The sequence below is a fragment of the Acomys minous genome (genome assembly GCF_964271855.1).
Source record: "Acomys minous genome assembly, chromosome: 4".
NCBI lineage: Eukaryota > Metazoa > Chordata > Mammalia > Rodentia > Muridae > Acomys > Acomys minous.
Window position 1 is genome coordinate 33,164,988 of NC_140486.1, and position 11,853 is coordinate 33,176,840.

At 42.8% G+C, this 11,853-nt stretch overlaps 1 long non-coding RNA gene across 1 annotated transcript in view; it reads right to left on the reverse strand.

The window, feature by feature from the left end:
• LOC311596942 overlaps positions 1-11,853 on the reverse strand; it is a 55,113-nt gene extending 43,260 nt beyond the window's left edge. Inside the window, exons 1-2 of the long non-coding RNA XR_014779042.1 lie at positions 11,687-11,853; positions 10,272-10,369 (exon numbers count right to left, since the gene is read on the reverse strand). This is a non-coding gene — a long non-coding RNA (uncharacterized lncRNA). The remainder of the gene's footprint in view (positions 1-10,271; positions 10,370-11,686) is intronic.

The following is an 11,853-nucleotide window of genomic DNA, read 5'->3' on the forward strand; positions in this document are numbered from 1 at the left end:
GATGCCCAGCTTATAATTTTTTTATTATGAAATTATCTGGGTCCTTGAGAAGGCCCAGTGAGTTAAGGGATTTGCCTGCAAGCCTGATGACCTGAGTTCAGTCTCCATGGTAGAAAGAGAAGAGACTCCCCCAGGTTGTCCTCTGACTTCCACGCATGTACCAGGACATGTGTGCCCCTACACTCACACGCACATACAATAAATAATAAATGTAGTAAAAATGCTGTCTAACCTAACATATAAGTGGCAATGAGTTAAAAACAAACCTCTTTGACTATTTTAACTATAATCAGAATTAAAAATTGAAACTGCAACTTGGACTTCATGCCTTCAAAAAAATCATTATTGCTGCAGTGAAATGCAACTATAAATAAATAAAAAGAGCTGTGACCAAACTCCAAACTGAACACCAGGGGAAAAAAAAGTGGGGATATTTAAGTAAGTGATGGTCACAACTATAATTTTCTTCTCCTTCAAATGTTATAAATGACCTTAACTAGCGTCTTCTTGGTGAGCCTAGAAGGTTAAGCATAATGTGGCTCATTTTCAGGTCTGTGTGCACCCGATCTCCTTCAGCCCTTACAATCACCCAGTGCATATGCATACTGTAAGAGTGGCAGCAGAGGCTAACATCTCACAGTACACCCCTGAAGAGTAAGGAAGCTGGGTCTTAGGTCAGCCAGTCTTGGGTCAAACTTGACACAAGCTAGAGTTATCTGAAAGGAGGGAACCTCCGGTGAGAAGATGCCTCCATAAGATCCAACTGTGTGGCATTTTCTTAATTAGTGGTTGATGGTGGAGATGGTTCTATCCTTGAGTCCTATAACAAAGCAGGCTGAGCAAGCCATAAGGAGCAAGCCAGTAAGCAGCACCCATCCATGACCTCTGCATCAGCTCCTGCCTCCAAGTTCCTGTCCTGCTTCTGTTCCTGTCCTGACTTCTTTCGATGATGGACAGAATTATGGAAGTGTAAGCTGAATAAATCGGTTCCTCCCCAGGTTTCTTTGGTCATGGTGATTAGTCGCAGCAATGGAAACGTGAGATGTATTTGGTTGAGAAATGTAAAAGACAGACATATATCCTTTCACTTCTGTGAGGTTGGGAGGGCTCTCCAGGCCTACTTCCTCACTGTAAGGAGAGCTGGTATGCCCTGTGACTGTCCAGTGGAGGGGGCAGGGCAGAACAGAAGTTAGCTAGGCAGGAAGAGAAGGATGTCTTGCCACTGGGCCACTTGTGATTGACAAGTAATCAAGAAGCCATTTAGCCTCATCTTTTTTTTTTTACCTACCTTGAAGAAACAAGGATAGCTTTAAGCTTTGCCTAGTCATGTAGGTGTTTAAAAACAGCTATTGAAACTTATGCTGGAAATAAGTGTTTTCTAGACGGTATTTTTAAATGTATAGACAAAGTGCAGAATAACATGGCTGACAACTGTTGAAACACAATATTCACTTTGCTTTGTTTTAGGTCATCTTTTTCTTGCTTAATTTCAATGGTCTGTAGTCTTCTTTAATCTTCGACCTGTTGACTGATTATTTTTTTTCCATCTCCAGAGAACAAGCTCTATTTACTCATTGTTTTCTCCCTCTTTAACATTCTAATCTTTCAAGGCTCTAAACTAGGCCTGCATATATTAGACAGAGGTAAGCATCCAGACCCCCATTTCTTCCTGTCTTATCTTTTGCAGTAAAATTTTGCAGCCTTGCTGAAATGGAGTATTGTAGCATAAACTCTGAGAATTACTACACTCCAACTGATTTCCCCTGTGACCATTTAACATGTCTTCTTTATACTACCTCCCTGGTATTTTAGCATATATACTTCTAGGGTGTCCATAAATTGATAATTAAAAGGCATGTTTTCAATGTTAGGATTTAATTCCAATGGAAACCCAAAATATAACTCTTCAGGACAGCAATAAGCATAAAATTCCAGTAATAAGAGGTAACACAGCTTCCCTAAAATAAAATAAAAATTCAAAGTCTCTATTTTATCAAAGATAGGACTGGAGGATATGAGGTGGAAACCTATTAAAGGGCAACATGTCCAAAAATAAATCTAAAGTCAATTTGAGGTACAACATCCAGTAATATGGAAGTTGCTGAGCTGAGCTGACAGCTAGAAGGAATGCCCTGGGTCTTTACTTCTTTGTCTTTAAATCACATCAGCACATGTTCTGGGTTTGGTATATAATCATTAAATTTCGTTATCTTATTCTACATCAATAATTAAACAAATATTAAAGTGGAATGAAGATACTTCAGTAACTCCAAAGACTTAAATCAAGCTTCAGATTTCCTGAAAAATGCTGTCTCTGTCTATTCAGTACCTCTGAGGAACCGCAAAACCTCACCCCTCAGTTCTCACGGCTTCCTCTGGGTGTCTGATTGCTTCCCTCTTGACAAGCTTTTGTAGACAAGGACCCCGCGGTCTGTCATATGCAGCCTGTTGTGCTTCACCCTGCACTACCCCCCTCCTATCCTGCCACCTTCCCGACATGTGCCGGTAGGTCCCCTCCTGGCCCTCTTAGGAAGCTGGGAAGCTGGAGGCTCTAGCAGGAATTTCCATGGGAGCTTGTATTTGTTTCCTGGGCTGTGGTAACAAATACCATTAACTGAGTAGTTTAACCTCAGATGGGGTCTGTCCCTCCACGCAAGAGTCTAGAAGTCTGAGGACATATTATCAGCAGGGCCTGCCCTCTTTCAAGAAATAGGGATGGGACTGTTCCAGTTGGCTGGTGACAATATAACTTTGACCTTTCTAAGCCATTCTGTATGTGTGTGTGTGTGTGTCCAGATTTTCTTTAAACAAAAAATAATAAAGACACCAATTATATAGGAGTAGGAGGATACACTACCCCCCATGGTGACCTCATCTTAATCAATTACATCTGCAACATCCTTATTTGCAAATGTGGTTTCATTTTGAAGTATTGAAAATTAGTAGTTTGAAACTGTGAGTTGGTGGCGGGGGGGGGGGCAGATAAAATTCGCAAGGATAGCCTTGAAACACACAACCCTCAAAGCTACTCAATGCGCTTTTATGGATGGATGCTACAGGCTGGTCCCTCCACAAGTCACATTCTGAAAATGCATCTGCAAATGTGAAAATAATGAAGTTGGATCACGGGGTCCCAGGCCTTATAAAAGGGTTTTCTTTTTCTTCTTTCCTTTTGAGGTCTGAGGTTCGTAATTACCACTTGTAAACTGGGACGTGAAATCTATCAGATCTCTAAATTGGACTTCTTAGCATGTAAAACTGTGAGCAATACATTTCTTTCCAGCCTGTGATAGCCTGTTATAGGAGCCAGAGCAGACAAAGACATGGGCAAGCCAGTCCCTTCACTTCATGTACTGCATTCCAGAAACTCCCTGCCTGGGGCTCTGGCCTGACTCCTACCCAGTTCTTTGCTCCTGTCCCATCTGTCACTCTCCACACTCATGTCCCTATTCACCAAGCAAAGGCAGTGGTCGGGAGAAAGGTTCCTGTCACACTCCCTTAGCCCTGATGTTTCCTGTTTCTACAGCCCATTTAGCTATTTCTTCCTATTTACTGATTCCTCTTCAAAAACGATGTTGTATAAATGGGGCTTATTTCAGTTAAATTCAATTTGCTTTCAAGTGACCATCAGATAACTCTGGCTGTTAATCTGCCTTTATAGACAAAATTCATTCAACACTTCTGATGATAAGAGATTCCACCACAGGCAGATGGTGACTCATACTTGCAGTTGCGGGAGGGCCCCCCTGACTTCAGTTCTCAGCACATGCCTCCCATTGCTCCTGGCTGTTGGGCTTCCTCTGTTTTCTTATTGCTTGATTCCAGTGTTCCTGCCCCAGGGCTCTTTGAGGATGTCGCAGACCCACATCATGCCAACCTCTCTGGTTAACATGACTATTCAACTCAAGAACTCAATGTGTTTCTTCCAAAGACCTCTTAACAAACTAAACCAATAAATACCATAGTTCCCTCTTCCCCTCCTCCTTCTTTCCAGCCTCGGAGGGCAGCCTCAACTTTCATCTCCTGTAATTTTGGATTTGTGAATAAAGTCAAAGATCTCAGGTAGAATAACTAATTTCTTTTCAGTAACTTCTCTACTGGCCTTGAGTACACTTTTGATTTTTTTTTTCTTCCTTTACAAGCTACCTTCATAATCCATTACTGTATGGTATGCAGCTGACATGGTCTTTCAGTTTTGATGATGCTGTTTCATAGTAAGCCATCACCATAGTGAATGCCTGGAAGTCTGACATTTCAGCACGCGTGTCATGACACATAGAGAGTGGACATACAGCAGTTGTCATTGGCACTGTCCTTCTTGCATGTTGTTGGGTTCTAGTTTGATTCTATACATAAATGACTCTGAAAGACAGTCTGCGTGCTGTTGGCATGGCACGGGGTATTCTGCTGTGTCCTGCTGTTATGCCTCAAACATAAAGATGGCTGCTGCAGCACGTGTAAGCTAAATAACCTTAAGCAAATTATCAAATGTATTTGAATCCTAATTTACTATTCCATATACCCATATATTTACTATCTAACTCCAAGGGCTAGTGGTAAGATAAAACTAAATGCAATACTGTATTCAAAGAGTCTCTGTAGTCAAAGTGTGTGTTAGAGAAGCTCGCTTGCATTATTTATGGATAATTTCCCAAAGGGTATGGAGTCTACCCGTTCTATCATCTATTCATCTTACGCAAAACTCCACAATCTGTCCCCACATTAAGCCAAATTATCAGAAAAGCTCGGCGTGTTTGCATCACAATACTCTCCCCCCAGAGATGACATTTCAGTGTGAGGCATCAGTGCACGTGGGAGGATGCCACTGGGGCCTTACACAGACCATGGCTCTTCTGCTCCAAGCCTTCGGCTGAGGAGGATGCTCAGTGCTTTGCAACATCCTCAGTAAAAGCACCCAGAGGAGAAATCACTCTTACTGGCAGGAAGAGCTTGCCTTTTTCTTAGCAGTTGTTTCTGCGTTAGTTTTATGGGCATTCTACAACATGGAGCCAATTGTGTTTTGCCTGTAGTACTGGTTCTTGGGGGAACAGATAGTTGTGTGTTCCACTTCCCCTGGGCACACAGAAGCTATGGCTCACTAATAGTCTTCACCCTGCTGGTTCTTATTGCTTTATTTCACCCTTCTTAATTTGAACATGTTGTAGCTTACATTTTTAAATCTCTTTTAAAAGATGTTTTACAACAGGTAGGGAAGAAGATAAATGACTTGATGCAGATAACTGCAGATACTTGAAATAGGCCATGGATCCCATTCATTCCGATTCCATGTCCCCTCATCCCTTTCCAGTTTGGAACTACTCCGCATGGACTAATGGAAGGCAAGAATAATAGCTATGTGCCAACTTTGGCATTGGAGACCTCATTGAGTAAAAAAAAAAAAAAAAAGTCACAGAACCTTGGTTATTTTCCAGTCTATGCCAAGAACACACAGGTTGGTGAAATCAAGGACAAATATGACTAGTCTCATCTCCACAGCTCCAGGGGTGTTCAGTAACACTTATATGTTGTAATGTCTGTATTCAGAAACAAATTACATCAAATTGTTCCATAAAAATCCAAGAGCCATCAAGTAATTTGAGGTCTTAAGTGAAGTAGGCACCCTGCTACTTTCCATCCCCCAGGAGTGGCCATATACAAGGCTTATTACTTCAGGCGTCAATTTAGACACATAAATATTTCAACATTGATTTTCACCTTTCATAAGCAAAAGATATAGTTTTCTTCTTTTTGATAAACCACCAATAGTGTCCTATTATATTAGAACTGCTAGAGTTATTCTGGGTCCTCTGCCTACATTGCTTTCTGTTGCTGTGATAAAAGCACTCTCCAAAACCAACTTGAGGAGGAAAGAGCTTCCTGGGCTTCCATGTCCTGATAACAGTCTCCATCATAAGGGAAGTCAGGGAAGCAACTCAAAGAAGGAATCTGGGGGCAGGAACAGAAGCAGAGACCATGGAGCAGTGCAGCTTACTGGATTTCTCTCCAGGCTGCCTTTCTTATATACGCCAGCAGCACCTACTCAAGGAAGACGCCGCCCACAGTAGGCTGTGCCCTCCCACACCAATGTCCCACAGGCTTACCTACAGGCACTCTGATGAAGGCAAACCCTCAACTAATGCTTCCTCTTCCCAAATGACCCCAGCATGTGTCATAACAAAAACAAAAACAAAAAAAACAACTAACCATTACAGTCCTGTATTTTTTTTTCCAGTGTTTAAACAACAATATCAAAATCATCCTTTGGGATTAAAGTCCTGGCAAAAAAAATTTTTTTGAAAAATAAAATCATCACATTACATCTCAATTGCTATCCCATCCCATGCATCCTCCCATTCCTCCCTCCCTCCCGCTTTCACCCCATTCCCCTTCCCTATAACTGTGACTGAGGGGGACCTCCTCCCCTAGAATATGATGTTAGGGTATCAAGTTTCTTCTTAGTAGTCTGCTATCCTTCCTCCGAGTGCCATGGGGCCTCCCATCAAGGGGACATGGCCATATATGGGGTACCAGAGTTCGTGTGAAAGTCAGTCCTCAGTCTCCACCTAACTGTGGAGAATGTTCTGTCCCTTGGCTAGATCTGGGTAGGGGTTTGATGGTGATTGCACGTATTGTCCTTGGTTGGTGCCATAGATGGAGCAGAAACCCTGGGAAGTTCTGGCAAGATTTTATCAGCTTCAAATTTCATTTGATCGCCGGGCGGTGGTGGCGCACGCCTTTAATCCCAGCACTTGGGAGGCAGAGGCAGGCAGATCGCTGTGAGTTCGAGGCCAGCCTGGTCTACAAAGTGAGTTCAGGACAGCCAAGGCTACACAGAGAGACTCTGTCTCGAAAAACAAAAAAAAAAAAAAAAAAAAAAAAAAAAAATTTCATTTGATCAGATTCATAGAGAGTATTTAGGGCTTTGGGGTTCTCTGGATAGTTCTGAAATTCAGGTTATCCCGGGAGAGACAGGCAAGGAAATGCACAAAGGCAACACTATGTTTTTCTTCAACCTTTCACCTCCAGAATCACAGCTTGGCAGTTTAGAAGCAACAAAATACCCAGGGCACTAAGTTCATGACAGGGTTATTCTGCAGCTTGAGCTAACCCCTAAGGAGAAGTGTTGGACTCAGGCCCCGAATTAAACACTGGGGCCCTGGAGTCTGATGGACAGATCTCCCTCAATTACTCCGGGTAGGTCGTCCCAGTCTCTGTCAACAAAGGAAGCCAACAGCAAAGATTTCCAGCTCACTAGAAATGATAAACACTATCCATCATGGAAGCTTATTACTTCTATCACCAAAAAGTACAGACCAGTGATGGTTGATTTTGATTGTGAATTTGGTTAGAGGTAAAGAGGCCTCTGCCATTAATTAATAAGACACTCCTTTGAAAGTGTCTGTTGAATATTATTTCAAAGACAGTTAACAGTCAACAGGCCACTAGCTTAATGAATAGTTTAACCTGTGGGTAGATTCTACATTTGAATAGACTGTTGGGAGCTGGTGGGATTGTGGATTGTGTGATCTGAAAAAGGCAGAAGAGGGAGGTCAAAGAGGGGCATGACTCTGGTGGGTGTGTATCTTGCCCGGACCCCTTCCTGTTGCTGCGCCTCTTAGCTTCCTGTCTGTGATGACATAAGCTACTTTCCCACACCGCCCCTGCCATGACAGCCTCCTAAAACCATATGCAAAGTAAAACCTTCCTAGTTTAAGCCACTCCTGTTTGAGTATTTTTCTCGGCAATGCACAAATACCTAGCTCAAGAACCTAGTGGTGTTCTGACAAAAGCAACCAGTGCCAAGGAAGAGTTCTTGGAAAAAAAAACAAAACAAAACAAAACTCTGATTTACATCATTTGCCTCTTTGCATAACATAAATACTCCCACCATGGCTGACTTCAAGCTTTCAACATGCCATCACTAAATGCAAAGCTAGAAGATAAATATATTCGGCTCTCAGCAGCTGTGCCAGCTCCTACTCATTGCCTTCCTGCTGGGACCCACCCACTCAGACACATTTAAAGATTCGAGAACACAGGCATAATTTTCTCGTGACCCTGCTTAGTGGACGCCATCTTTAGATGTCTGCAGGTCCAAACACCAGGCTGGTTGTCCTGCCTCAGAAATCAACTCCTCCATACTCTCTTATAAGGGTGCGTTTGTGGGCCCACATTGAATTATAAGATCATCCCTTCCTGGGCACAATCCTCCTCTGCTTGTGGTATAATGAGTCTCTTTATCTGAGACAAGTGTTCTGAAGGCACAGCTTCAACTCCGAGGTCTCTGGAGTCGGTTTTTCAGAGAAAGTGCACCTGATCACTCCGAGGGGAGACTTGGCACCTACCACGCTAGGAAAGCTGAGAAGCCATTAAGCCCTATTCCCCAGGTTTTCTCAACACCAGCCCCCTCACCTCCTTTAATTGCTAAGAGCTCAGGGAAAAGGAGGGTCTTCTCATGCCTCAGCTGTCACTAGTTTTCGCAGTTCCACCTGTGTCTCTGCTTATGGCTGCTTCTTGACCCCAGCCAAACATAAACTCAAATAGTTTGTTCTGGAAATGTTGTCAGTCAATGTTCCCATATTGTATATGCTGTCTAGTGATGATACAGCTGGTGTTTCAGAAGAAGGCTTATCAAATATACTGAAAAGGTAACTCTATTAAAGTAAACATAGTATGCGGATGCTTGTACTTTGTACACATCAGTATGCATTTGTGTATTTGCACTTGTGCTTTGTGTTTTGTTTTGAGACAAGAACTCATGTGTAGCCTGAGATGGCCTTGAACTTGCTATATGGCTAAGAATACCACCGACTTTGTGATCATTCTGCCCCTCCCTCCAAGTGACAGGATTATAGGCAAGCAATGCCTCACATGCATTTATACTTTTGTCTTTCTGCATATTGCATTTGTATTTCTATTTCATACAGAATATACTGTGTATTTTATACTATATTTACACATGCCTGTTATGTGAATATTGTATAGTACAATAAAGAGAAGCCCAAAAATGCACCAGAATTTAAAACTTCTGTTTAAAGGGGGGTGTGTATGTTCTCACTGTCCAAATTCAACTGAACACACAAAGGCCAGGGAGCTTTTGCTCTCAAATTCTTAGGCTCCTTGCACCTCCCAGATGATATTTATGTGTGAAGATTGAACAACTTTCCAGAGGCCACAGAAGGAAATAAAAATGCCCAACACTACCAGCACCTCCTGTAGCTGTCCCTCCGTTCCCATCCTTATCAAGTAAATTCTTAGCATGAAGCCTGGGCTTCCGCTGGACATCTTCCCATTACTCGGTTCTCCACAATATGGTTGAATTTTTCAGTGTCAGTAGCATTCCAATTATGTACCTGTCTCTAATTGATCCTGTAAGTCATTATTCTTCTTTTGCCAACAGCAACTCTATACCCACTGAAATACCCTTGAGGTTTTAGTACTTGGAAAAGTCCAGTAAACTTTAATCCCTTGTTTCTTCCAAGCTGCCAGCCTGAGAGCCTAGAGTGAGCAAGGAGATGGTTTGAGTCTTCCCCACAAATCTCCCATATGCAAATATCATCTTCAGCTGCTATCCAGTGTTCTCTGATATCCCATGAGTTATAAATAAGTTAAAAAAAAAAACACCATATGACTCAAATCGGGACAGTGGTGAAAATGAAAGGTACTGAAAATAAACAGATAAATAAATACGCAGTTGATCTGCAGTAGGTATAAATTGGGATGGTCCTAGGAGACATATGGTCTCCTTAATTATAACTGTCTCGCCATAGGCTACCTTCCCTAGCTGTCTCATACAGAACATTCCTGCTGAAAGCAGTCAAGTGAATCCACACAGTACAGCAGATTCTTGGCTCTCTGGTTGAAACTACTATTCTTTAACTTTATGCTCCCTTGGGGACTGTAATACTGCAATCCTTCTGTCTCTACACAGTTCCTCTTTTGTTAGTTGTTAATGCCATAGTACAATAGTTTTGGAGTCCAGGCATACCATCTGCCTCTGCCTTTTCTGTATCCCTGCCCTTCTCCCACAATGCCAATTCCGCCCTAAAGCATTTCACAGAAGCACAGAAATGCTAGTGAATATGATCCTGGGCTCCATTACTGGAGACCCAAGAATTGCTTTTAGAAGAGGCCGTATAATAACAGTTTATATTTGCTAAGATGAGAAACATACCAGAAGAAGATTTTTGTTAATAGGAACATCTTAGTTACTGTTTTATGGCCATGACAAAACACCATGACCAAAAAGAAAGCATTTGATTTGGACTTACAGTTTCAGAGGGTGAGTCCACGACCCTCATGGTGGGAAGTATGGCAGTAAGCAGGCATGGCATGGCACTGGAGCAATAGGTGGGAACTCACATCTGATCTATAAGTACACAGCAGAGAAAAAGATAGCTAACTGGAAGTGGTATGGGCTTTTAAAGCCTCAAAGTCCACCTCTAGTGGCCGACCTCCTCCAACAAGGCCACACCTTCTAATCCTTCCCAAATGGTTGCACCAACTTTGACCCAGACATTCAAATAAGTGACTCTATAGGAGTCATTCTCTAAGATATATTTTTTAAATGATTTGGGTGGATTAAAAGCAAACAAAGTGTTACAATGAAATACTATTTAACATTTAAAAATGAGTTCTCAATCCATGAAAAGACACAGAGGAAACGTTTTCAGTATTAATTCTGGTTTGGAGGATATTGTTAATTGTCTTGTTTTATAAAACAGGGTTGTACTCAAGCTCAGGCTGGCCTGGGAACTCATTGTCTAGCCCAGCTTAACCTCTAATATCTGACAATCCTCCTGTCTCAGCTCCTTAGGTGTTACAGTCATGAGCCACCAACCTGGCAATTGGTGAGATGGAAGAAATTTAAAGGTACACTATTAAGCGAAGGAAAGTAATCTGAGAGGATTCTATCACCTCAAATCTGTGACGTCCTAGAAAGGGCAATATTATGGGAGCAATAGAAAGATGAGCACTGAGGGCAAAAACAGTAAATAGGTTCTGGCAGAGGAGTTCGTCTATGAAAATCATAATTAGGGATCCACATGATAGGAGTAAGGAAGTCCCATTGGAATGGCAACCAGAAAAAGGCACAACCCGCCCCCACACACAGCACCCTGCAGCACCCCACAAGCTAGCCGTCATAAACACCCAGAAAAAAACTGAAGCTAGCAGCAGCAGCCAGGGCTCCAAAGGCACCAATACCTAAGTTGCAGTAGGCTGCCTTTAACCAGGGACAAAGTGATCCAGGAACAGACCTGCAAAACAGGGAAGTTTTCCCAGGGTCTTCCTCCTACTTTCCCTATTTCTGCTGTAACATTGAGAGAGTGGAGGCCCAGCAGCATTCTGGGCAAGAGTTTTACTTCCTGCTTCCCAACATGGCTCTCTCTTGATTGGCCTTTATTCTGTGCCTCATTTGCAAACATACTCATCCAATCAGAGACTACTTGAATCTACCCAAGTCCTTGGGCACAGCCTATTTACCAGTATGGCTCCTGCCTCCTACCTCCTGCCTCCTGCCTCCTGCCTCCTGCCTTCTGGCTTCTAACAAAAGATTGAGGACTTCCTCATTGGACCACAAGAGAGGAAAGACTGCCTTTGAGACCCGTCAGAGACTGGCCCACTGGAGAACTTATTCCTGTCCCACTTCTGACAGTTGCTGCTCAGGCAGAGAACTTCTTCCTACCTTCGGATCCACTCCTGGCGCTGGCAGGTATCTGGTTCCTGCATCAAGACAGGTCTACTGTTCCTGCTCTCTAGACCCCATCACTTCCGCTGCTCCTCAGCAGGGACCTGCTGTGTCTTAGTTGGCAACCCAAAGTCTGCCAAGAGCTCAGAACTCTAACACTGCCT